Genomic DNA, 26,780 nt, shown 5'->3' with positions numbered 1-26,780 from the left:
CTCTTACGATATTTTACATTGGAATTTCCCATACTTTTTTTATCCTATGTCACACTTAAGATATTGTACTTCGATATAAAGCATAACTTACTATAGTATTCTTTTCAAAAAATCTCAATAAAAAGATATTTTTGTTTTTCTTTTACAGAGTTACCGCCCCTTTTTGACGCAGATATTGATGAGATAAACCAATTGATGGATTTGTCCTATTTTGGGTCCTATGTGTCATATGTACCTAATGCAGACTAAAATGTTCAACGAAAATGAGTGATGATGACCGAATATTGATTTTCAATAGATTTTAAGATTTAGGAAACTGTGAAAAGCAGTTAAGCAGCAGCAGCTTTTATTGAAAACTTGGTTGTCAAACAAAAAAACTAAGGATTTTCACTGACATGGAATCTAGGCGTAGGTTTACTTTGATTTATAGATTACCAAGGGCTGTTTTAGACGACCAGGAAAACTATTTAACTGTGTACAAGAAGATGTTTCTAAACACATTTCCATTAAGTAAACAATTTGTCTATAAGTCTTTAGAAAAAAAGGTAAGGTAAGTGGATTGATAGAAGTGGATCTGCGAAGGCGTCGCAAAGTAATAACTAGGGATGTTATCAGAAGTATATCCGATCACATAAAATCTCTTCAGCCTGTAGAGTCTCATTACTCTCGCCAAGGAAGTAGTAAAATTTACCTAGACGGAGATCTAAATTTCCATCGCTTGTTTGAGTTGTATAATGAGTGATTTAATACACTAACATACTCTTCAAAAGCTAGTTCTGAACGGCAATATCCCGACATCGTCAATGCATACTTTAAGTTTAGTTTTTATATGCCAAAGAAGTACCAATGTGACAAGTGTCATATCTATAAGAATATATCTAGTCTGACACTATCTGAAATACAATTATATGAAGCACATATTAAAAATAAAGAGATAGCTCGCCAAAAAAACTCGACCGATAAAGAACTGGCCAAAGTATCAGATGGTAAACTATTAGTCGCCACTTTCGACTTTCAAAAGTTCTTACTGCTCCAAATGGTAATATAAGTATCCTTTATTATAAACGAAAGCTTTAACTGTTTAATTTTACAGTTTTTAATGTGGCTGAACAGGAAGGTACTTGTTTTATGTGGCATGAAGTCCAAGGGAATCGCGAGGCAAACGAAGTGGCTTGTATGAGTACATCTCCAAACGTAAGGATCAAGGTACAAGCAAGCTTCGGTTGTCGCTTTTATTTTTAAAGTGACAATACATCATTGTTTTTTAGAAGTTGGTCATAACCAAAATGAGGGCGATAGCGTTCACACCTTAATAGAAAAATGTGCCAAGAATAAACTTGCTTATACACAATTTGAGTGTTTTTGTTTAGTACGCTGGGCTCAGCAAAAAGGAAAGCCTTATATTGTAGAAGAATTACAACACACCGTTTTTTTTAATTGCAAAACGTTATTGAAGGGCAATGGGGTTAAAAGTACTAATGGAGAAAAAGTTCAATGGAATAAAATAAGAGAGGTGTTTAAAACCTGAAGATCCTTATAAATTATTATATAAATATGATTTAGCTGCCGAAGATTACCGTACTTTATGTATAAAAGCGTCTACCAGGAGACAATTCGTAATCAATATTGATGTACTGTATGCCAATAGGCTGCCGATGATACCTCAGGTGAAAAAATATGATTTGATGAGCCTGTGCAAATCTCAAATCATACGCAGCGCTCATTATGATTTTGTCCAAAGCCTATCAGATACTGGTAACGACAGTTTTCCGGATTTAGATACAGACTAATTTTGTAATAATTAATGTTTTTTTTTTAATATTACATAGTTTTTATTAATTTCTTTTTATTTTTGTACTGAAAATTTTAGATTTTAGAGACTGCACAATACTGATTGATTTTTTTACGAATATTCAAGTAATGAATAAATATTTTTTTCTTGTTAGTAAAAGATATTTTTATTTAGTTGATAAGGAGTGCAGGGATGAATAGATAATTCATAATAATAATATGTATTATATTTTAAATTTGAAAGAGATTTTATTTAGTTGATTTTAAATTTCAGATACAAGTATTTCATTGCATTTTTTAAATAATGCGTGTATTTTTTAAAGCAAAATACTATTTATTTTGGATAAAGCAAATTGATTTAGACAATACGTAAATTAATAAAACAATAAATACAATCTTTATGATAATATAAAGATTTTATTTCATGTTCTTAATACTACATACTATTAAAATAACAACAATACCATTGATTAATATTTTAAGATTATTTTCTTAGAGGGAATGTTTATTTAGACTGTTTTGATTACGAAATACATTATATTTCAGTATAATGGAAGATAATTATTTTATTTTAATTATTCCCCTTAATAGCACTAATGCTATAAACGTCTTTGTTCCATTGTATATTATGGTAACTGTAACCCAAGACACATTATTATTTGATTAGTTCCAATGTAAGTTATCGTACGTGTAACATACCCTACTTAATCCTACATATATATCAACGTAAAGTATAGTAAGTACTACATACAACGAAATACCATTGATATTTTCCGTAGTAGAAAACCGTATGTGACTTTTAAGAAATTCTAGCAAAAAATTCAAAAAACCTTTTTAGAGATAATATTCCGTTCCTAAAAATATATTTGTATGCCAATTTTGATTCTTAAATGAGCTGATTTGACTTCACTATCATCAAAAATCTGCTTGCATAACTTTGAATTGCGATACTGTAAAGTTGATAAAACAGAGTTACGATATTATACGTAGGAGGTGTCGATGTATTAGTGTTCATGTATTTAGTTATATTATTTATTAGTGTTTTTTATTTTTATTATTATTGTTATTGTGTATTGTATCAATAAGTAAATTGATTAGATTGTACTGATCTACCCACTCATGTAAAGCTTTTCATCTTTAAGAACGGTTAGCTGGTAGATAACTCAATTGTTGAGTTAAGCTCGCCATTTTTTATATCTTATCGCAATTTTTTTTTATTGCTTTTATGGGTGGACAAGCTCACAGCCCACCTGATGTTAAGTGGTTACTGGAGCCCATAGACATCTAAAACGTAAATGTGCCACCCACCTTGAGATATAAGTTCTAAGGTCTCAAGTATAGTTATGAGTTGATGTCATATGTCAACATATGAGTCATATGTCGGAGTGAGTCACAGATTTTATGAGGTCGGTCCATCGTGTTGGAGATCGTCCGCAAAATCTTTTGCCCTCGACTTTCCCTTGCACCTTCAATCGCATCTTCAATTACTATTCTGTAACTCCACTCTCAGATCAGCTGGAGTAGTCGTAAAGAAATAAGCAGCGCCTCTATTCTTACTTTATTTTCTCCATTATCGTCTATTGTTATGTTTTTCTTGTGTATAAATAAAGATACTTAAATAATTAAAGATACTTCAATTCGCCCGAATGAATGGTTTTGTGTAAATTAAAAACTAACGTATTTTGAAATACTTCAGAATACAATTTCTTGAAAGAATATAATTTAATCTGTGATAGTCGAGAGATCGATACCACAAGATAACTTTTTTTTTTTTTTTTATGATTGAGAGATTACTGGTGGCCCGAAGGCCTTTCCAGTTTCACCAGGACAGGTGGGCGAGCAAAGGCTCAGCCAGGAGGGGTGGGATTTGCTAACAGCTGCCCGAGCGCCTCCGAAGGAGACCTAACAACTCAAGAGCAATTGCTTCGCGAATGAATCTACTACCGGATCGGAATCGCGACCCGCTGAGAAGATCCGGCGAGAAACTCAGCGGGCTGATGCATGGGTTAGGTTGCACGTCGACCTCTTTGTCGAGTTCGACGAGGACGGTTACCGGGGTCCCTAAGCCTGCCCCTAGTATTAGAGCTGAAGGCATCTAATGCAAAGGTTATTGGATCTGATGGATCCGTAAGGACGTGTCTAGGGCGTCGACGGTGACTGGCTCCTGCATGATCAGGATTCGGGGAGTAGTCAGCGGCGGCTACGATAAGGCGATTATCATGACGCATAGCCTTATCGAAGTACCGTTCCGACGCTGACTTCATGTACTTCTGGATTGATTCAAGGCCCAGGTCGTCGTGTAGGTCAACGTTCCTCACGAACCACGGAGCCCCGACGGCTAACCTGCAAAAGCGGGATTGTAGGGATTGGAGGGTGTCTATGTGTGTGCGGGCCGCGTGAGCGAACACCACACTCGCGTAAGTCATGATGGGCCTTATGCAAGTTTTGTAAAGTGTCACCTTGTTCCGAAGGGACATTTTACTCCGCTTACAGATCATGGGATAGAGTCTGCCGAGAATGAATGCGGCACGGTCGCGGACTGTTTTTATGTGTGGGCGGAATGTCATAGATGCATCCAGGGTGACTCCCAGGTACTTAACCTTCCTGACCCAGGGTATAGGTTGGCCGAAGAGGGTGATCGGGGGAGTGATATTTCTCCTCCTAATGCGGGAGGAAATAAGCGGTGAGTTTCCCCTTTGAAATAACACTGCTGTGCTTTTCGCCGGGTTGATGTCTATGCGCCATTTTCGGAACCACTGTCCGAGGGCTAACGCTGCGCTCTGGAGTTTACTCGCGATTAGGGACTTGTTTCTACTTGAGTAGTAAACGGTTGTGTCGTCAGCGAATAAGGCTAGCTGGGTCGGCGGCGACCGGGGAATATCATTAATAAATAAACTAAATAGGAGCGGTGAGAGAACGGAGCCTTGCGGCACTCCAGCCGTGAGTGGTCGCGGGGAGGAGCGGGTTCCCTCTACTCGATATCGAAAAGAGCGGTTCGACAAGAAGTCCCGTATGATGAGCACGAGACTATCCGGCACGCCCATGTTGAATAGTTTCAAAATCAAACCGTTGTGCCAGACTTTGTCGAACGCTTTTGCGACGTCGAAGAAGAGAGCTCCCGTGTATAACGGTTTTGGTCGATTAAGTCCCACAAGAATGTGCTGCGTGAGGCGGTGCACCTGTTGTACGCATGAGTGATTTGCACGGAATCCGAATTGTTCATCGATGAGAATGCCCTTGGATGAGACGAAGTCTCTGAGGCGTTTGTAGAGCAGACGCTCATACAGTTTGCCTAGAGACATGAGGAGGCTAATCGGGCGATAACTCGTCGGATTATTTTTTGGTTTACCGGGTTTGTGTATGCCGATAACGTCCGCTTCTTTCCACACCGTGGGAAAGATACAGTTAGCCATAGCGGCATTGAAAATAGATGCCAACATCACGATGAGTTGGACGGGTAAAAGTTTAATAACGCGGTTAGATATACCGTCGGAACCGGGAGCCTTGCGAGGACGTAGGTCTTTGATCAGGTCTTTAACTTCCATTGAGGTGACGGGCAGTAACGCGTCCAAGGGTGGCAAGGAGGCTCTGCGTTCTACCTCACTGTCTACTAATTCTACATGAACAGGGTCCGCGGATTGAATGCTGGGCATGCACTGGGCTTGCAATGTATCGGCCAGCAGCTCTGCTTTTTCGTCATCATCGAACGCCGCGAGTCGGCCTGAGGGGCCTACGAGGGGGGGCATAGTTACTACCGTATCCGATTTGAGAGTACGAGCTAAGCGGTAGTAAGACCTTTGAGAGGGCGCGAGTCCTTCTAAGAAATCAGACCATCTGGCATCTCGGACTTCGGTGATGCGAGACTTTACGTCGCGTTGTAGGGCACGCATTCGAATACGATTTTCCGCGGTAGGATACCTATCGTACGCACGGATCGAGGCGTTCTTAGCTCTAAGGAGTTCCCTAATATCATCGGGCAATTTGAAGCGGTGAAGGAAGTCCTCCGCTACAACTTGCTTCGATGACCTATCTAATGTCGAGGTGATGTGTGACGTTACGATGTCTATGGCTTCAGCGGTATCCTGAGGAGACGGGATAGAGTCCGGACTAAACGGAAGCGATGGTGGATCAGATTCAGCAAGGCTGATGCCCAGCGTGTGCCAATCCACCACAGTCCTCGTGACGGGAACGGAATCGGGAGCGCGACCGAGCTTCATAATGACGGGACGATGGTCTGAATCTAACTCTGAAACTACTTCAATCGAATTTAAGCGCAGAGTTACGTTTTTTAATAACGCTATGTCGAGTATATCCGGGCGATGCGCGATATTTAGCGGGTAGTGAGTCGGGGTCAGCGGAGCGACGATATCGAAGGAGAGATCATCGACTAACGCGTCGAGGCGCCTGCCATTAGGGGTTGTGGTGTGTGAGTTCCACCTGACGTGTTTACAATTTAGGTCACCCGCCAGAATGACAGAGCTTCCCATGCCGAGCAGCGCCTCAATATCACTACTTAGAACAATTTTATCCGGTGGAAGATAAACGGACGCGATAACGATCGGCGCGTGTCCAGTCAGTGAGATTCGGCATACTGATGCTTCGATGTTAGAAAGCGCGGGGGGGTCGAGTGGGACGCAATGCAGGGCTCTTCTATAGTAAATGACGGTACCACCACCACGAGCAGTGAGCCTGTCGTTCCTAACCATGTTGTAGTTCGCGATTTTAGAGTCGCGGCGCGCGGGCTTAAGCAGGGTCTCCTGCACCAAAAAGATGTCAATTTGATGGTCACGCAAAAAATCACAAACCTGATCACGTTGATTTGCGAGACCGTAAGCGTTAAAAAATCCTATCGTTACGGATAGGGGCTTGATTCTACTTATGTACGCCATTGATTACCGGCGGAGTGAGGGGAGGACGTACGTATTTAACGACGCGTATACGTCAGCGTATTCTTGGACAACGGCGATGAAGTGTTGTGCAGTGGAGGCGGCGCGAATGGCGTCGCCCAAAGCATTAACGCGATCAAAGTTGATCGACTGAAAAAAGTCGATCGCTAGAGCGAGATTGTCGGACGCGGTCGGAGGGCAGGTCGCGGGGGAGGGACGAGTCGCGGGTGAGGGACGTATCGCGGGGGTGGGACGAGTCGCGGGGGAGAGAGTTGTAGCCGTGTTCGTGAACGGCAACGGTTTAGCCCAGGCCGAGACGCTGGGCACCGACGCCGGCACGAAAGCAGGCTTAGCCTTCGGCACAGAGGGTGCCGTGGGTTTGATGTCTGGGCCGAAAGCTCGGAGGCGGTTTTGGCGGGCGACGCGGCGATTTATTTTAGGGGCTCGGGGGCAACCACGGTAATTCGCGGGGTGGCCCTGTGTTCGGCACAGGACGCAGCTAGGCGGTTCCGTAGCGGTTTTTTGATCGCGAGTGCAAAGGCTCGTGGCGTGATCGCCCAAACACTTGACGCATCGGGAGCGCGCGTGGCAATTACGGGAAGAGTGCCCGTACAACTGACAGTTATGGCACTGGCTCGGAGTGCCTTTTTTATGGGGGGTTTCGACAGTTATTCCGGAAAGCCTACAGACTATTCGTACGTTGAAAATTTGCTTGCCCTCGGGGGTAGGCTGGAGAGCGACGAGAACCATATTGTATGGCTCCCTCCCGCGTCCTGTGTGCATGCGGTGCACGGAATTGACCGGCAAACCTTGTTCTAGAAGGTCGGCCTTGATGAGATCGGCATCTAATTCCTTTGGGATGCCGCGTATGACCGCGCGAAGTTCACGCTCCTCCTGAAGCGTATAAGTGTGGAAACTTATACGCTCCTTTCGGAGGTAGCTTGAGAGGGCCCTATGGTCATCGGGTGTCGTTAACTTAGTTTGAATCCCGTTCGCGAGGTTACGGGCGCTGATAAAATTAATTTTTTTGGCCTGAAGGGCCAGGGAAACTCGGTCCCAAGCTGCCTTCTCGTGAAGGATTACCGGGGGAGGGGTCTGAGTTTTATTTTGTGCCACTGGACGCGGCGACGGTGTGGCACGGGCAGGGGGAGCGACGGGAGTCGGAGGGCGAGGGCGCGACGCGTTCGCGGCTTTAATAATTTTAGCGGCCGCGGGAGCTCGGGACTCCGCAGCGCGCTTCTTACCCTTTTGTACCAGGGTGAATCCATCCGTCGATGAGGCGGGGGCGAGGTCGACCTCCATGTCTGAGTCAGAGTCGGAGGACAAGAAGGCAGCAGGCTCGGGAGCAGGCGACCTACGGGCAGATGCAGGACGTCCGTCGGACCCTACGGAACCCGCGGATGATCGCGCCAGGGGAGCAGCGGCCACGGCGGACGACGCAGCAGTTTTACCCACTAGTATAGGCGACGCGGGAGCGGCAGGCATGGCGGACGCTGCGGTGTACGACGCGGGAGCGACGAGCACGGCGGAATCCGCGAGAGGGCTCACGGCGTGATCGGCCTTGAAAGCCAGAAACTCAGAAGTGAGCTTTGGGTGGCGAAGTCGGAGGAATTCTGAAAATAAAGCTTCCATGATGTCTGACCCAGGTGGGGCTGTCCCGGGTCTTAAACACACTCGCCTTGCGGCGAGGCCCCAACTTCTCGGTACTTAGCGGTTCGATTGAACACAGGCGGCGATGCGGCACAATTACTGCAGGAAAAAGAAAGAACAAAAAAAAAAAAAGGAAACAACAAAATAAACCAAAACAAAACAAACACTTCCAGAAACACACTTTGTCGGCAGATGTGCCACGAACAAAAGCCGGGTGAACAAAGGCCGGGCTAACAATAAAACCAGGCGAACAATGGCCGGGCGATTGAGTGGTCGGTGAGCACGTCCGCAGGCGGCGGGTGCTTCTGTCGGACTCCCACCACAAGATAACTACAAAGGAACCACTTATAAAAGCGATTAGTTAAAAAAGTAGATCATGATTTCTAACTCTTCTATTTACCTAGTTATTTGTTGGTGGTTTTTCAGCAATAATCTTAGCCTTTTATTGGAATGGAATTACAGATTATTTTTTACCACAATTACAGCAGACTGCGTTGCAAAACAATTTGGTGCGAATGCATCTACTAATATCAAGAAGACATCGCTCTAGGTGGTAGAATCTTCAACTGCCGTACTTACACTGTTTTTTTTTTTTGCTTAGATGGATGGACGAGCTCACAGCCCACCTGGTTTTAAGTGGTTACTGGAGCCCATAGACATCTACAACGTAAATGCGCCACCCACCTCTATTATACAGATTTTATGTCATTTTACAAATTGTAGAGGTTCCGTAAAGAACTATATAAGTATTAATCTACTTTACCAGCTCGTCTGTAAAATGAAGGATGTATCATCTTATACCTTTAAACGAGAAATTTTTGTATAATCTGAATCTCGGAAACGGCTCCAACGATTTTTATAAAATTTAGTATACATGGGATTTCGGGGGCGATAAATCGATCTAGCTATGATTTATTTTCAGAAAATGTTGTTTTATTCGTGTTTTCAATAATCAACTTTATCGATAATCAACTTTCTGACTCTTCCCGGCATCTATTGGCGAATAATAATACAATTTTTTTTAATTGAGAGCAACTAACTGCTTTAAAGTCACAATAACACTAAAGCAATTTCAGCAGATGGCGTTGTTAAGCCACCCGAAGCCAATGAGTGTTTGGTTTAAGGTAAGACCACGAAAATGAATTGTTTATTTATATTATTTGTGTCTTTTTAACTCACGTGTTCACTTAAAAATGCCTAAACGATCTTGGAATATTTCATCATTTTATTATTATTCGTATTTAAATATAATATAATTTCTAAAAAACACAATTTATCAAAAAAAGAAAAATACCAAGCAAAGCTCGGTCATCGTCTAGTAATAAATTATACGACTTTTCTTGACATTAAAAAAAAAAAAACAACCAAACGTGTGCTCCCGCAAATTACCGCGTATCAAATTCAAGCACAATCACCTGAACAAACAACCTACCTAATTACTGTGTATCATATCGTTAATTACTATTTACATAAAAGTTAACAGTACGACTTGACTTCTAAATAACTTTATGTTTGTTTCTGTAATGTTAGATGCTTGTGTAAACATTAATTTAATGAAACGTTTATCCCTTGATATGCAGATACGTAGTAAGAGATAATACGTTCCGGTATACACTACAATATATACAAGATTATATTATGTTAATATACTTAAATTTATTTTAATTAAAAAAATATATAATAAGAAAGTTACTTGTAATGCTACTACATTAAGAGAGTATGATGTCTCGAAATAAAATATTTTTATTTTATTTTTATAACTTATATAAGACACGTCTAGATAATTTAAGGCCAGTTAGGCTGTTTAAAAATTAAAGAAATGGAGGTCTTGGTCATATTGAGTCATTACTCCTCCTCCTCGCGTCGTTTTCTCACTGCTGAGGATCATGACCATTATGTTGACAGGATTTTGCTCCTTGTAATGTCCCGCCAGCGCCTCCGATCATTGGCCGCAATGGAGTCATTACTACTGCTCGTTAATTAGTCTATACTTTCAATCACATGAAGTGGCGTGGAATACCTCATCAGCATTATTATCATTAACGTCTCCTGATCTTACTACTTTTATGCTTGAGTATGCGTGGGTTGGTCCCAGTGTTCGGCCGCATCGCGATGGCTTTGTGAAGGTTATTGCTATTATGTTATTCAGATTACTCAAGGTAACCTGTGACATGATGTGTCCTTGACCTCAAATCACTTAACAAGGAAACGATCTGTTCGTCTATGTAATTAAAAAGTCAAAGTGTAAAATTGTATTGTATTTTTATAATGAGTCCTTAAATAGAGTTTTGAGTACGCCCACCGCACCCTATTATGGCCCGGCAGCCCTAAATCCCTAAGGGCCGAATCAAAACTCGTGTATATCATGACCACAATATTAATTAAAGCCGGACTAAGACAAACAAGATCGCAGACCATCAACATTGTCTGATTGATGCTGTTTCGGGAATGTTAGTAAAGGCTGACTTCTGTGACTTAGAATAATAGCTATGAGCGTCAGTTAGTAATTGTTTTAGCAGTGGCAGACGGGCTTTGCCGAGTATTCCTGCCTTAAGACCGAAACGTATGGGCTGGAGAGTGCTTCTGTGAAAGTTTATAAAATGTCCTAATATTTCTTACTGGTGGACCGCTTGTGAGTTCGCACGGGTAGGTACCACCACCCTGTCTATTTCTGCAGTGAAGCAGTAATGCGTCTCGGCTTAAAGGGTGGGGAAGCCATATCATATCACATCTCAAGGTGGGTGGCGGTATCTACGTCGTAGATGTCTATGGGCTTCGGTAACCCCTTAACACCAGGCGGGCTTTGAGCTCGGCCACTTATTTAAGGAATAAAAAATTACGGTAAAATTTACGGTAGGCAGCGGCTTGGCTCTGCCCCTGGCATTGCTGAAGTCCATGGGCGACGGTAACCACTCACCATCAAGTGGGCCGTATGCTCGTCTGCCTACAAAGGCAATTAAAAAAAAAGTGGTATTGGGTCCCTGGTTTAATCACATTGGTTTATACGAGAAACAATTTCTCAATTTATCGTTTATGCTACTGACGTTTCATCTTTATTTTTGTTTACTTTTAATTTTAACTGCGACCTTTCATCTCGACTGTGGAATGCTTCACTGCGCTCTGCTGCTCGGTCTTATATTATATTTAAATATAGCCAAGAAACAGACTCGTTCCTGTCTGTTATAGTTGTTGTTATAGTTGAAGTCGTCGTGGCCTAAAACATAAGACGTCCGGTGCACTCGTGTTGAAGTGATGCACCGGTGTTCGAATCCCGCGGGCGGGTACCAATTATTCTAATGAAATACGTACTTAACAAATGTTCACGATTGACTTCCACGGTGAAGGAATAACATCGTGTAATAAAAGTGAAACCCGCAAAATTATAATTTGCGTAATTACTGGTGGTAGGACCTCTTGTGAGTCCGCGCGGGTGAGTACCACCGCCCTGCCTATTTCTGCCGTGAAGCAGTAATGCGTTTCGGTTTGAAGGGTGGGGCAGCCGTTGTAACTATACTTGAGACCTTAGAACTTGTATCTCAAGGTGGGTGGCGCATTTACGTTGTGGATGTCTATGGGCTCCAGTAACCACTTAACACCAATTGGACTGTGAGCTCGTCCGCCCATCTAAGCAACAAAAAAAATAATACGAGAAACTTCTCAATTTATAGTTAATACTACTGACGTTTCAACTTTATTTTTGTTTACTTTTAATTTTAACTGTGACCTTTCATCTCGGCTGTGGAATGCTTCACTGCGCTCTGCTGCTCGGTCTTATATTATATTTAAATATAGCCAAGAAACAGCATAGAGTAATAAATGTACTTTTTTTTATTGCTTACATGGGTGGACGAGCTCACAGCCCACCTGGAGTTAAGTGTTTACTGGAGCCCATAGATATATTTAACGTAAACGCGCCACCCACCTTGAGATATAAGTTCTAAGGTCTCAAGTATAGTTACAGTGAAGTCTTCTTAATTCGTAATTCGTTCTCTGTTTACTTTAGGAGTTTTTGTAAGTCAAAGGATATACTCATGAAGTGTACGTATTTTTGGGACAGCTATTCTGTTCGACGTTGAAAGTACCTTACACAGCAGAACAGCTGTCGAAAGGGACTTTCTTTTTTAACTGGTTTTGTTATGAATATGCATAGCACTCAGGAAAAACCATGAAACTAAGATCCTTCCAGACCTGGATGTGGCAAAAGTTTCATCGCATCAACGCAGGTTTTAGTATATATATTTATTGCCCTTGAAGGCATAAGAGCATACGGCCCACCTGGTGGTGAATGGTTACCGTCGCCCATGGACTTCAGCAATGCCAGGGGTAGAGCCAAGCCGCTGTCTACCGTTAAGTACTCTCCATAAGCCTCGTTTGAAGAAGGACATGTCACGGCGCTCGGAAAACACCGTGGAGGGGAGTTCATTCCAAAGCCGGATGGTACGTGGCAAAAAAGATCGCTGGAAACGCACCGTGAACGAACGCAGTGGCTCCTGGTAGTAAAGATGCACTTTACTCCGATGGTTGACAATGCAATCGTATAATGTAAAATTATCTACCTTTTATTCACGAATTCGCGACTTCATTTCATTTGGGTGTGAGCTGTGAGCTCGTCCACCCATCTAAGCAATAAAAAAAAAAAAAATACGAGATTGCTGTTGGCACGTTGCGTTGATGCCGCAGCCCTGCCCAGCTTTCGGTCAAAGTAAATAGAACTTGTGATTATGAACTGCAGAACTGTCATTAATACAAAACCGAATTCGCAACCTAACAACGTACTAATTAAATACAAAAGTCAAAATAGATGCTGCCTTAAGAATGCTACCCAATAGGTGACAGTCAGCAGTCCTCGGGTAACGAGTGCCATCAACGTAAATTGGTCATTAAGAACTTCAAGGAGTGAAAGAGATTTTTACACTGAAGCCTTCTCGTAGCCGCCGCGAAACAACCTCCACTCGAGAATTTTATTCATACAAAAAAAAAAGGGAAAACCAAATGTAAATATCTCGGTTTTATTTTGGCGGTTGGCCCTAAAAGGGTTTGCGTTGAAGTTGAATGGAAAACGCTAAAAATTAGGACGTGTTTATGTGGTAAGATGTTTTTAGGTTCTTAGGAAATTCATTAGTTTTAAATTGTGATAGAATGATATTAAAGCGTGGTATGGACATGTGATGCGTAGAGAGAAGATGCATGTGACTATGGAAATGGTAGTGCAAGGTAGAGAGCGAAGAGGTCGACTAAAGAAGACATGGATGGAGTGTGTGAATGACGATATGAGAAAGAGAGGAGTGAGTGTTGAGATAACGGCTGATAGAAGAGAATGGAAGAGAAAAATTAGCTGTGCCGACTCCACCCAGTGGGATAAGGTGGAGAAAAAGAGAAAGAGAATGATATTAAACATAATATTTTGTACGAGCGCTTGGGCAAATTTTTCGCGATACATCGAACACTGTTGTCTTTTGTGTAATTTTCGGTCACAATCGAAACACCATTAAATCTCCAGAGTAAATTCCTTCTACTGTAACTTCTACTATACTTTCTTAAATATCGCAGCAAGTTCAGTCTAAAGCGGGCCTTATAGCTAGCTCTAACTATCTCTATTTAATTTTCCAAACGACTAACAAACTTCCTTAAAAACTTAGTTCTAATTTCGCCTCATTCGGTTTTTTTTTTTCTTAGTCTTACAATAAAGAACTACAGTAACATTTTTCATGTTTCCTGACTAATTAGTGTTTAATGAGTAGAAATAGACATTTACGTTTAACAAGAGACTATTAGGAATACGAAAATTGTAATATACATACTTGTCATGAAATGCAAATTTATTGAAACTTGTTGATTTTAGTGAGATAATTCCGACTGGACATCAGCGCGATCACTAAGTGGTGCATTAGCCACACTGAATTGAAAGTTTACTGGTGGCCCGAAGGCCTTTCCAGTTTCACCTGGACAGGTGGGCGAGCAAAGGCTCAGCCAAGAGGGGCGGGACTCGCTAACAACTGCCCGAGCGCCTCAGAAGGAGACCTAACAACTCAAGAGCAATTGTTTCGCGAATGAATCTACTGCCGGATCGGAATCGCGACCTGCTGAGAAGATCCGGCGAGAAACTCAGCATGGGTTAGGCTGCACGTCGACCTCTTTGCCGAGTTCGACGAGTACGGTTACCGGGGTCTCTAAGCCTGCTCCTAGTATTAGAGCTGAAGGCATCTAATGCAAAGGTTATTGGATCTGATGGATCCGTAAGGACGTGTCTAGGGCGTCGACGGTGACTGGCTCCTGCATGATCAGGATTCGGGGAGTAGTCAGCGGCGGCAACGATAAGGCGATTATCATGACGCATAGCCTTATCGAAGTATCGTTCCGACGATGACTTCATGTATTTCCGAATTGATTCGAGGCCCAGGTCGTCGTGTAGGTCAACGTTCCTCACGAACCACGGAGCCCCGACAGCTAACCTGCAAAAGCGGGATTGTAGGGATTGGAGGGTGTCTATATGTGTGCGGGCCGCGTGAGCGAACACCACACTCGCGTAAGTCATGACGGGCCTTATGCAAGTTTTGTAAAGTGTCACCTTGTTCCGAAGGGACATTTTACTCCGCTTACAGATCATGGGGTAGAGTCTACCGAGAATAAACGCGGCACGGTCACGGACTGATTTTATATGCGGGTGGAATGTCATCGATGCATCCAGGGTAACGCCCAGGTACTTGACCTTCCTAGCCCAGGGTATGGGTTGTCTAAAGAGAGTAATCGGGGGTGTGAGATTCCTCCTCCTAATCCGGGAGGAAATCCGTGTGGAGCTTCCCCTCTGAAATAGCACCGCAGTACTTTTCGCTGGGTTGATGTCTATGCGCCATTTTCGGAACCACTGTCCTAGGGCTAGGGCTGCGCTCTGAAGCTTCTTCGCGATTAGCGACTTATTTCTACTAGAATAGTAAACAGTCGTGTCGTCGGCGAATAAAGCTAAATGGGTCGGCGGCGACCGGGGAATATCGTTGACGAATAAGCTAAATAGGAGGGGTGAGAGGACAGAGCCTTGTGGGACTCCAGCCGCGAGAGGTCGTGGGGAGGAGCGGGTTCCCTCGACTCGATATCGAAAAGAGCGGTTCGACAAGAAGTCCCGTATGATGAGCACGAGACTATCCGGCACGCCCATGTTGAATAGTTTGAAAATCAAACCATTGTGCCAGACTTTGTCGAACGCTTTTGCGACGTCGAAGAAGAGAGCTCCCGTGTATAACGGTTTTGGTCGATTAAGCCCCACAAGAATGTGCTCCGTGAGGCGGTGCACCTGTTGAATGCATGAGTGATTTGTATGGAATCCGAATTGTTCATCGATGAGAATGCCCTTGGATGAGACGAAGTCTCTGAGGCGTTTGTAGAGCAGACGCTCATACAGTTTGCCTAGAGACATGAGGAGGCTAATCGGGCGGAGGCTAATCGGGCGGAGGAAAGATACAGTTCGCCATAGCGGCATTGAAAATAGATGCCAACATCACGATGAGTTGGACGGGTAGAAGTTTAGTAACGCGGTTAGATATACCGTCGGAACCGGGAGCCTTAAAGAACTTAAAGACTTGATCTTTGATCAAGTCTTTAACTTCCATCGGGGTGACGGGTGGTAGCGCATCCGAGGGTGGCAAGGAGGCTCTGCGTTCTACCTCACTGTTTACTAATTCTACATGAACAGGGTCCACGGATTGAGTGCTGGGCGTGCACTGGGTTTGCAATGTATCGGCCAGCAGCTCTGCTTTTTCATCATCATCGAACGCCGCGAGTCGGCCTGAGGGGCCTACGAGGGGGGGCATAGTTACTACCGTATCCGATTTGAGAGTACGAGCTAAGCGGTAGTAAGACCTTTGGGAGGGCGCGAGTCTTTCTAAGAAATCAGACCATCTGGCATCTCGGACTTCGGCGATGCGAGACTTTACGTCGCGTTGTAGGGCACGCATTCGAATACGATTATCCACGGTAGGATACCTATCGTAGGCGCGGATCGAGGCGTTCTTAGCTCTAAGGAGTTCCCTAATATCGCGGGGCAATTTGAAGCGGTGAAGGAAGTCCTCCGCTACAACTTGCTTCGATGACCTATCTAATGTCGAGGTGATGTGTGACGTTAAGATGTCTATGGCTTCAGCGGTATCCTGAAGAGACGGGGTAGAGTCCGGGCTAAACGGGAGCGATGGTGGATCAGATTCAGCCAGGCTGATGCCCAGCGTGTGCCAATCCACCACAGTCCTCGTGACGGGAACGGAATCGGGAGCGCGACCGAGCTTCATAACGACGGGACGGTGGTCTGAATCTAACTCTGAAACTACTTCGATCGAGTGTAAGCACAGAGTTACGTTTTTTAATAACGCTATGTCGAGTATATCCGGGCGATGCGCGATATTTAGCGGGTAGTGAGTCGGGGTTAGCGGAGCGACGATATCGAAGGCGAGATCATCGACTAACGCGTCAAGTCGCCTGCCATTCGGGGTTGTGGTGTGTGAGTTCCACCTGACGTGTTTACAATTTAGGTCGCCCGCCAGAATGACAGAGCTTCCCATGCCGAGCAGCGCCTCGATATCACTGCTTAGAACGATCTTATTCGGTGGAAGATAAACGGACGCGATAACGATCGGCGCGTGTCCAGTCAGTGAGATTCGGCATACTGATGCTTCGATGTTAGAAAGCGTGGGGGGGTCGAGTGGGATGCAGTGCAGGGCTCGTCTATAGTAAATGACGGTACCACCACCACGAGCAGCGAGCCTGTCGTTCCTAACCATGTTATAGTTCGCGATTTTAGGGTCGCGGCGCGCGGGCTTAAGCAGGGTCTCCTGCACCAAAAAGATGTCAATTTGATGGTCACGCAAAAAATCACAAACCTGATCACGTTGATTTGCGAGACCGTAAGCGTTAAAAAATCCTATCGTTACGGATAGGGGCTTTATTCTACTTATGTACGCCATTGATTACCGGCGGAGAGAGGGGAGGACGTACGTATTTAACGACGCGTATACGTCAGCGTATTCTTGCACAACGGCGATGAAGTGTTGTGCAGTGGAGGCGGCGCGAATGGCGTCACCCAAAGCATTAGCACGCTCAAAGTTGATCGACTGAAAAAAGTCGATCGCTAGAGCAAGATTGTCGGACGCGGTCGGAGTGCTGGTCGCGGGGGAACGAATCACGGGGGAGGGACGTATCGCGGGGGCGGGACGAATCGCGGGGGAGGGAGCTACAGCCGTGTTCGTGTACGGCAACGGTTTAGCCCAGGCCGAGCCGCTGGGCACCGGCGCCGGCACGAAGGCAGGCTTAGCCTTCGGCACAGAGGGTGCCGTGGCTTTGATGTCAGGGCCGGAAGCTCGGAGGCGGTTTTGACGCGCGACGCGGCGATTTATTTTAGGTGCTCGGGGGCATCCACGGTTATTCGCGGGGTGACTCTGTGTTCGACACAGGACGCAGCTAGGTGGTTCCGTCGCGGTTTTTTGATCGCGAGTGCAAAGAGTCGTGGCGTGATCGTCCAAACACTTGACGCATCGAGGGCGCGCGTGACAATTACGGGAAGAATGCCCGTACAACTGACAATTGTGGCACTGGCTCGGAGTGCCTTTTTTATGAGGGGTTTCCACGGTGATTCCGGAAAGCCTACAGACCGTTCGGACGTTAAAGATTTGCTTACCCTCGGGGGTAGACTCGAGGGCCACGAGAACCATATTGTATGGCTCCCTCCCGCGTCCTGTGTGCATGCGTTGCACGGAGTTTACGGGTAGGCCTTGTTCGAGTAGGTCGGCCTTTACGAGCTCGGCATCTAACTCCTTGGGGATGCCACGTATGACTGCACGGAGCTCACGCTCCTCCTGGAGCGTAAACGTATGATAACTTATACGCTCCTTTCGGAGGTAGCTTGAGAGGGCCCTATGGTCGTCGGGTGTTGCTACTTTTATCTGTATCCCGTTCGCGAGGTTACGGGCACTGACAAATTTTATGTTCTTAGCCTTAAGGGCCAGGGAGACACGGTCCCAAGCAGCCTTCTCTTGAAGAATCAACGGAGGAGGGGCCTGATTTTTCGTTTGTGCCACCGGGCGCGGCGACGGCGTGGCACGGGGACAGGGAGCGACGGGGGTCGGAGGTCGGGGGCGCGACGCGTTCGCGGCTTTGCTTATTTTAGCGGCCGCGGAAGCTCGGGACTCCGCGGCGCGCTTCTTACCCTTTTGCACGAGGGTGAATCCATCTGTCAAGGAGGCGAGAGCGAGGTCAACCTCCATGTCCGAGTCAGAGTCGGAGGACGAGGAGGAAGGCGCAGGAGCGGCGGACGCGACGGAGGCCGCAGACGATCGCTGAGGTAGAATGGAAGCTGCCGCGGTAGACGCGGGAGTTTTTCGCGGGAGTATGGGGGACACGGGTGTGCTGGGCGCGACGGAGGCTGCGGTGTACGGCGCGGGAGTTTTGCGCGCGCTTGCAGGGGACGCGGGAACGGCAGGCGTGGCGGAAACGGCGGGCGGGGTGGGCACGGCAGAACAGTTCACGGCGCGTTTAGCTTTGTAAGCTAAAAATTCTGATTCGAGGGCCGGGTATTTCTCGCTTAAGAATTCCGCGAGCAGTGTGTTGGTTGGAGAGAACTCCATTTCTTCGGACTGCCCAGGGGGGGGCTGCCCCGAGACTTAAACACGCGCTCGCCTTGAGGCGAGGCCCCTGCGTCGGTAACACTAAATTGGCCGAAGCGATTCTAGGAATTTTAGTGAATAGAATTAATAGAATAGAATTAGAGTGAATAGAACCACTGCACAGTTCCCGGGCGGCAATGCCTTGCAATTAGGCGCAGGTACAAATTCCGAGAAACACTTGGGCCACAGATGTGCCACGAACAATGATCTATTATCACCGGTAGTCACTTCCGACAAAACACTTGGACGCCAGATGTGCCACGAACCGAGGTCGGGCAATCGAACGAACAATGAGCACGTCCACGCGCGTCGGTTGCTCAAATCGGAATGACTGAATATCTCTTCGTGAGCTAAGATTACCTGGTGTGCTTCTAGGGGAGCTTGTAATGCTTTGTCCTTAAAATTATTCTTTCGATTAATATTTATCGTAAGTTTAATTTTCTATTATCTTCCCTTTTTTATTAAACGCGTTGCTGGGTACGACCCCTCTGATGAGAAATAGGTAGTTAAGTAAAGGCATTAAAATAGGAATGCAACAATCCACTTTAAGAGTTGAAGTCAAAGTATTGATCGTATTGAATAGAGGTGAGCTCACCGTTTGAATGGAAACGCATGACTACTTTTAAGTTTATTGTTATACCGATATCAGGGGGGAGTCAATCGGAAATACGCGTTAAGTGCGTATTTTCATAGAATTTTTTTTGCCAAAGGGATTAAAATACCGCAAGAACTATAACAAAAGGCGAACGTTATTCCATATTCAACCTAACACCCAAGAAATTACATATTCTACCCGCACGATCCATCCGCGATGGAACTTGAAATAACTCATTCATGTAAAAATATATCTGACGTTAAGCATGATTAATTATATAAAGGTCAAACTAATATCCATGTAAAATAAGTGTACTTAAAAGAGGTCGTAACCAGACCCTGGTTAAAGGTCATAAAACAGGTTTATAGTACCCGAACTCGATTCCAGTCAATACCGAAAGCGCCTTTCATCTTATATACCCTGATGATTCAAAATGCTTTGTGGTTTATTGGTAGATGTTAGTCTTGTAAGAGATTTGTGGTCAATATGTACGTTGATGAATAATACCCTACACCGGTTAAATTTCGGTAAAAGGTACTTGATGGGTTACTAATGGATATTCACTGGCCATTGAAGATACTTCTATTTTGGTACAATTTAAAAAATGGTGAAGGTATGATTGATGGAATGGTAAAATCATATTTGAGCATTTAAGTATATGCCTTGCCAACTAAGGATAAATTAACGACAGCTTTAAGAGTATGGAATTAACATAAACTAACTCAAAGCACTTGTAAACACAAACTATATGTTACTTTAAGAACTTTTCAAAAAAATATTGAATGTTGAAATAAGTTTGTGCCAGCCAATTTTAAGCGGATTTTAAATACATTTAAAGAACTATGATAATATCAATGAATCAACTTTAAATGTTATCCGAAAATTCTGTTAGTGCAATACTGACTTTTATTTTTCTGTGTAATATGTAATAATTATGTGTATTATGCCCACTAAGTTTCTCGCCGAATCTTCTCAGTGGGTCACGTTTCCGATCCGGTGGTAGATTCTGCGAAGCACTGCTCTTGCTAGGGCCAATGTTAGCAACACATCCGGTTTGATCCTCGAGAGCTCACGTACGCGCTAGGGTAAAACTGAAATAGCCTCTGAAGGCAATCAGCATAGATAGAAAAAAAAATGTGTATTATATTACTTATAATTCGAAATAAATTTTTGGTTTTCTGGCTTCATATAATTGTTTGTACTCATGTTGCACGCAGGGATACCAGCAATTTGGAACGCCTTGTGATGACCGGTAAAATAGGGGGGAAAAGGCTTAGGAGTAGAGGTCTCAAACGATGGTCGTACCAAATAGCGGAGGAACTGGGGATACCTGTCAGCCACGCACTCCACCAAGCTACAAACGGGATCGATGGAGACAGCTGGTTGACGGAATCAGACGGAGTCACGATCCTCAGCAGTGAGGGACCAATCGAAGAGAGAGAGAGAGAGAGATATATATGTACTAAGAAATGAGCACTTGTCTTGCTAGGACTAGTGTTAGCAATTGCTAGGCTAAGCTCCGTGGGCTTGTTTACACCCCCGTTGAAGCTAGGGTAGCCCCTCGAAGATACTAGCGTATAGAATAGATTTGAGGTACACCTGAAAATCATATGGTAATCGTTTTTAACATATTCTCGATGCACCCACTTCTGTTAAGATTTTATAATATTGTAGATCTATGAGTAAAATATTGAAAAATACACAATCACATTACTTAGACAGAGCGGTGGTTCGTAGCTTTATCTTATTCCAGTATTTCTAAATTTTAAACACAAAAGATGCACACGTGATTATATGTATCTCATTAACAGCAATAGCTCGCCCGAGCTGGCCTAATTTAAATTCAGACACTGTTTTTAAGTTACCATAGTTACTCGAACAGTATTAGTTTGTATCAATAGTGGGATTAATAAAACGTATTTTAATATAAGACCGGTGACCACAATCCGGTGCGCTCAAATGTACAAAAGGGTGCCCTGAATAGGACACTCACGGAATTGGAATAGTCCTGTCAAAAGCCCGAGAATTGTGCTCGGGTATTTGATGAATGGTTACAACGGTTTGTGAATGATGTATGTAAGGAATATTGATAGGCGATAGATGTTCAAAATTATAAGACGTATAGTACCTTAATAGTTTTTTTTATTTTTTGGTATTTATGGGACAATACTTAATTCTTACTGGTAGTAGGACCTCTTGTGAGTCCGCACGGGTAGGTACCACCGCCCCGCCTATTTCTGCCGTGAAGCAGTAATGCGTTTCGGTTTGAAGGGTGGGGCAGCCGTTGTGACTAATACTGAGACCTTAGAACTATATCTCAAGGTGTGTGCCGCATTTACGTTGTAGATTTCTATGGGCTCCAGTAACCACTTAACACCAGGTGGGCTGTGAGCTCGTCCACACATCTAAGCAATAAAAAAAAAAAAAAAAAATTGACCTCATGGGTTTGGTGTAAAGTGGTGAGAGCCCCTAATCATCACGTTAATAACTACGGTATGATTCTATGATTTGTAAATAAATAAGGCAACGAAGACACTGTTTAAGATGTAATTTAAGCTTGTAAACCTCAATTAGTGTGATAAAAACGTGGAGCAGAATAATACCTCAAATTTGTGTGAAATATCGAAATTAATTATCTCGAAAATAAGGTAATTATTATGTGGCTGTCTAACTCAAAGTCAGACAATTGTGTAAATATTCAGTTTAAAGTTCTAAACTTTCGATACTTAGTAAAACGAACAATCTGAAATTAAAGGAACAAGCTTCACCGCATATCATGTACTACATTCTTGTGTTTTATTTAGAAAGCTTATGTCAAAAGCTTTTTAGCTTCAGCACATACGGTTACACAAAACATCCTAACAGGTTTTTACTACCACATAATGTCTAGATAATTTTCATCTTCATTTACATACTGGCTGTATTCATCATATTCCTACTTATACTGTTTGACCACCGTAATCCTATCCTGCTTTCTGTACTTTTGACAGACGCAGGCTTCAATGTATCTCCACATTTTTTGTAAATCTCGTTAAAATTTCGTTTCCATGGACGATATTCTTAAAGTGAAATTGTATATTTTTTTATACAACCATCCTAAAGTGGTTTACCTTAGGCCCTCTTAAATATATGAAAATAAATACAAATAAATGTAAATAATCCATATCCTTTATCCATAATCAATAATTCTAAAAATATAAAAGCCCATTGTTCCGAAATCGAACCGAATCTGAACGAAATCGATCTTTCTTTGTTGTCCTAAGCGTTGCTTCGGGCATATTTTCACCCGCATCGATCATGCTTAGTTTCTTCTAATCTGCCTTATTGAGCTCAATGGATCCTGGCATAAAGGTCGGGGGCCACTTATCTTCCAGGCAGGCGGCTGTTCCGGTCGAAGACTACGAAGGGATCGTCGCCCTATCCAAGACCTTTGCGCGTGGCTGCTATTAATCAAGCTTCTTGCCACATTAACCGGCTAATGTATGGGCGTTTATGCCTTTGTTTATATTAAGATATTTTCTTGAGGGTAAATTGTGTGGTCAGGACGTTGTTTGTTGGTTTCAAGTCCGCTTTACTTTCGTAGTATTGTTAATGTTAGAAAAAAAGTTAACCTCAAAGTCGTTGTATCAGTCAAATCAAATCTATTTTATTTCTCGTGTCGGGAGCTACCATAAACAAGTTATATGTTAAAATGAACAGTTCATTTCGGGAACAACTGGCGGGACTTCGGTCACTGTCGTATATAAGATGCTTGATTCCATGCGACACTTGATTTTTAGTCCTTTGCATACTGTATACATTATATTTGGGTGAGTTTTCAGTTTTGTTTTGTAACACCATCTATCCTAAACCATCATAACGATATCGGATCGTACTGGTTGGATACTCGAATGTATCCAACCTTGAAATACGATGTCGAAAGCCAGCCATCAACCAAGAGGAAATACCGTTTTGCAGCAATAAATCTGATGTTGATACCTAGCCGTGTGAAGCTCATAATATATTTTACCACCAGACCTTATTCCAAGAGAACTATGAATTGAATCCATTTCATTGAGTGTAATGTAACTGTATGCTCATCGATACCAATAACTTGCACTATACTCCCCCGATGATGTACCTCCTAAGTATCGCAAAATTTGCTTATACCTTTGAATATCTTATCAAGCTTATCTTTGAATAAATTTCTATCTGTTGATAATTACTAAATATATGTACTCTGTTGAATTGAAGTTATATTGAAGTTTCTGGCTTTTTTTGAGACAAGACAAATCACAAAACGCGTTTGTAAAGCTTATCTGCCTTGAATTTGGGTCAAAATATAGTCCGCATAATACTGTGGTAGCAACAAATACGCCAGTGATTATCCAGCTATTTAGGAGCGATCTTGTAAGATAGGACACATGTAATAAATTAAAGTTGGTTTCATGCAAATCGGCGGTCCCGGGCGGTATCAATTAGCGACGATGCGCGTTGAGGCTCATCGGTCTGGTATTAATTTCATTGTTTTGAAATTTACATTCAGCCGTGAAACATTGGATACGGTGTATCAGTTTTTGTAATTATTAGGTAGTAAAATACCCATACCGATATAAACTTCGCAAACATGTCCTTGTCGAAACTCCTCGAGCCTTTCAGGCATTCCAAGAACCGGTCACCGTTTTCGTCGAAATCGTAGTATGTGAGAGATTTCGAGGAGCAACTTTAGCCACATAAGCCAACCCAATGAGTTTCTCGCCGGATCTTCTCAGTGGTTACTATTCCGATCCGTGGTACACTTAGTGAAGCACTGCTCTTGCTAGGTTAGATGTAAGCTCCTAAGGTGAAGCTGTTTTACTGGTGGTAGGACGTGTTGTGAGTCCGCACGAGTAGGTACCACCCCCCGACTTATTTCTACCGTGAAGCAGTAATGCGTTTCGGTTTGAAGGGTGGGGCAGCATTTGTACTGTTAATACTGAGACCATACAAATTGTCTGGTGGTGGGTTGCGGCATTTACGTTGTAGATGTCTATGGGCTCCAGTAGCCACTTAACACTGTGGCCTGTGAGCTCGTCCACCTATCTATGCAATAAATAAATAAAGCTAGAATAGTCCATCGAGGATATAGACAAATTTAATTATACAAAATATTATTATAATGGTTTCGACACTAGGTGCTTTGAAGTGGTCGTACTGTTAGAATATGACTAATCCAACAATATGCCACATCCAAATTTTTGTCGCTACATGTATGGATTACTCGTATTAATTGAATTAAAGTTGAGATAATCCTTTGGAAGGTGGCAAGAGGCACTGCCCTTTTTAAGGTTCGCTGGGCAAACTAATAAGGATTAAATACAGCCTCCGCGTGCTATTTATTTCGACAAATTAGGGTTGAGACGCACATGTTCACGCGTGTGACACAGTCGAGTTGTTATCGGCAAATTTAATTGGAAATCGATCTAGTATATGCAGAATCGCCGTTATTTATTATTACAGATGGGCAAGCTCACGACCTGTTTTGTGTTAAATGATGAGCCCAAAGATACCATAATGACTTCCTAATGACATCTATCCCAGTCTTCTAAACAAAATGAATGATAACAGATAGATTTGTTTCCGTTTGCGATTCGTTTACAGTTCCAATAGATCCTTTATAATTTGTAGCACGATGGATAATGTGATGTCAATCTAAGCACTTTTACTGGTGGTAGGACCTGTTGTAAATCCGCGCGGGTAGGTACCACCATCCTACCTATTTCTGCCATGAAGCAGTAATGCGTTTCGGTTGGAAGGGTGGGGCAGCTGTTGTAACTATACTTGAGACTTTAGAACTTATATCTCAAGGTGGGTGGCGCATTTACGTTGTAGATGTTTATGGGCTCCAGTAACCACTTAACACCAAGTGGGCTGCGAGCTCGTCAACCCATCTAAGCAATAAACAAAAAAGTTCAACAAGCAGGATGTCAATCGAATGGTAAATTTCCGGTGTTGGTCGACTGCAGGACTACCAAACCGCTATTTTATTATTTCTCGTCAACATTATTAAAAGAAAGGCGCGCGAGAGCGATTAAAAAGTCTTACACAGAAAAACTGAGGGGTAGTTGGCGCCATGTCGGTAAACAGCATATAATGAACACAATGATATTACAATCCAAAACATCAAGAATAAACCTAATAAAGCTGAATTCGAAATAAAGCGCTTACTGTAAAAAAAAATATTTTTTATATTGCTTAGATGGTTGGACATGCTCACAGCCCACCTGATGTTAAGTGGTTACTGGAGCCCATAGACACTTACAACGTAAATGCGCCACCCACCTTGATATATAAGTTCTAAGATCTCAGTATAGTTACAACGGCTGCCCTACCCTTTAAACCGAAACGCATTACTGCTTGACGGCAGAAATATGCAGGGTGGTGGTACCTTCCCGCGCGGACTCACAAGAGGTCCTACCACCAGTAATGCTATATTTAATCAATAATTAAATTCCAAAGGTCCATCCATACGAGACATCTTTAAATAATCAATTGCAACGCTATTTTACAACTACACAATTTTGGTGCTGTTTTCAGAGATAGTCCCTTTAAATCATTTTTGGTGCTAGATATCAAATAATCTAAAAATGGAGTAGGAAATATCTTATTAAATCGTGAAGTGCCAGTTAATTATTCAAGAATGGAAATTGTTGAAGTGAAAATACTGAGCTTAGAATTCGGTACAAGGAACTTGAAGTCAGTTAATATTGAAAATACTATGTTTCAATTGTATCAAACTTTTGTTTGTAGTAGCTTCTAGATAGAATTAATGAGAGACAATAAACTTTAATGTCTAATTGAGTAGACAGTGAAAATTACAACAGTCTATGAAGCATTTTATGATAACGACTTTGAAATTTTTTGCGGTAGGCAGCGGCTTGGCTCTGCCCCTGGCATTGCTGAAGTCCATGGGTGACGGTAACTACTCATCATTAGGTGGTCGGTATGCTCGTCTGCCTACAAGGGCAAAGAATTAAAAAAGCCAGCCTTAGAGTTCTTGGTAGGAGAATTGACATCCCTGATGCTGCCTGTCTAATTAATCCAAGGAAGGTCATATTCGTGTGAATACTGTGGTGTGCTTACTAATTATTTTAACTTTTTTTGTTGCTTAGTAAACGAGTGCACGGCCCACCTGATGTTAAGTGGTCACTGGAGCCCATAGACATCTCTAACGTAAATACCGCCACTTACCTTGAG

General features: G+C 43.3%; 1 protein-coding gene across 2 annotated transcripts in view; it reads right to left on the bottom strand.

The window, feature by feature from the left end:
- Window positions 1-26,780, bottom strand: part of LOC101737989 (metabotropic glutamate receptor 2) — a 243,919-nt gene that overhangs the window by 42,377 nt on the left and 174,762 nt on the right. The gene's annotated exons all lie outside the window — the stretch shown is intronic.

This window comes from Bombyx mori, chromosome 8 (assembly GCF_030269925.1).
Source record: "Bombyx mori chromosome 8, ASM3026992v2".
Classification (NCBI taxonomy): domain Eukaryota; kingdom Metazoa; phylum Arthropoda; class Insecta; order Lepidoptera; family Bombycidae; genus Bombyx; species Bombyx mori.
The sequence above is the reverse complement of the archived record's forward strand: the minus strand, read 5'-3'. Positions and strand labels throughout refer to the sequence as shown.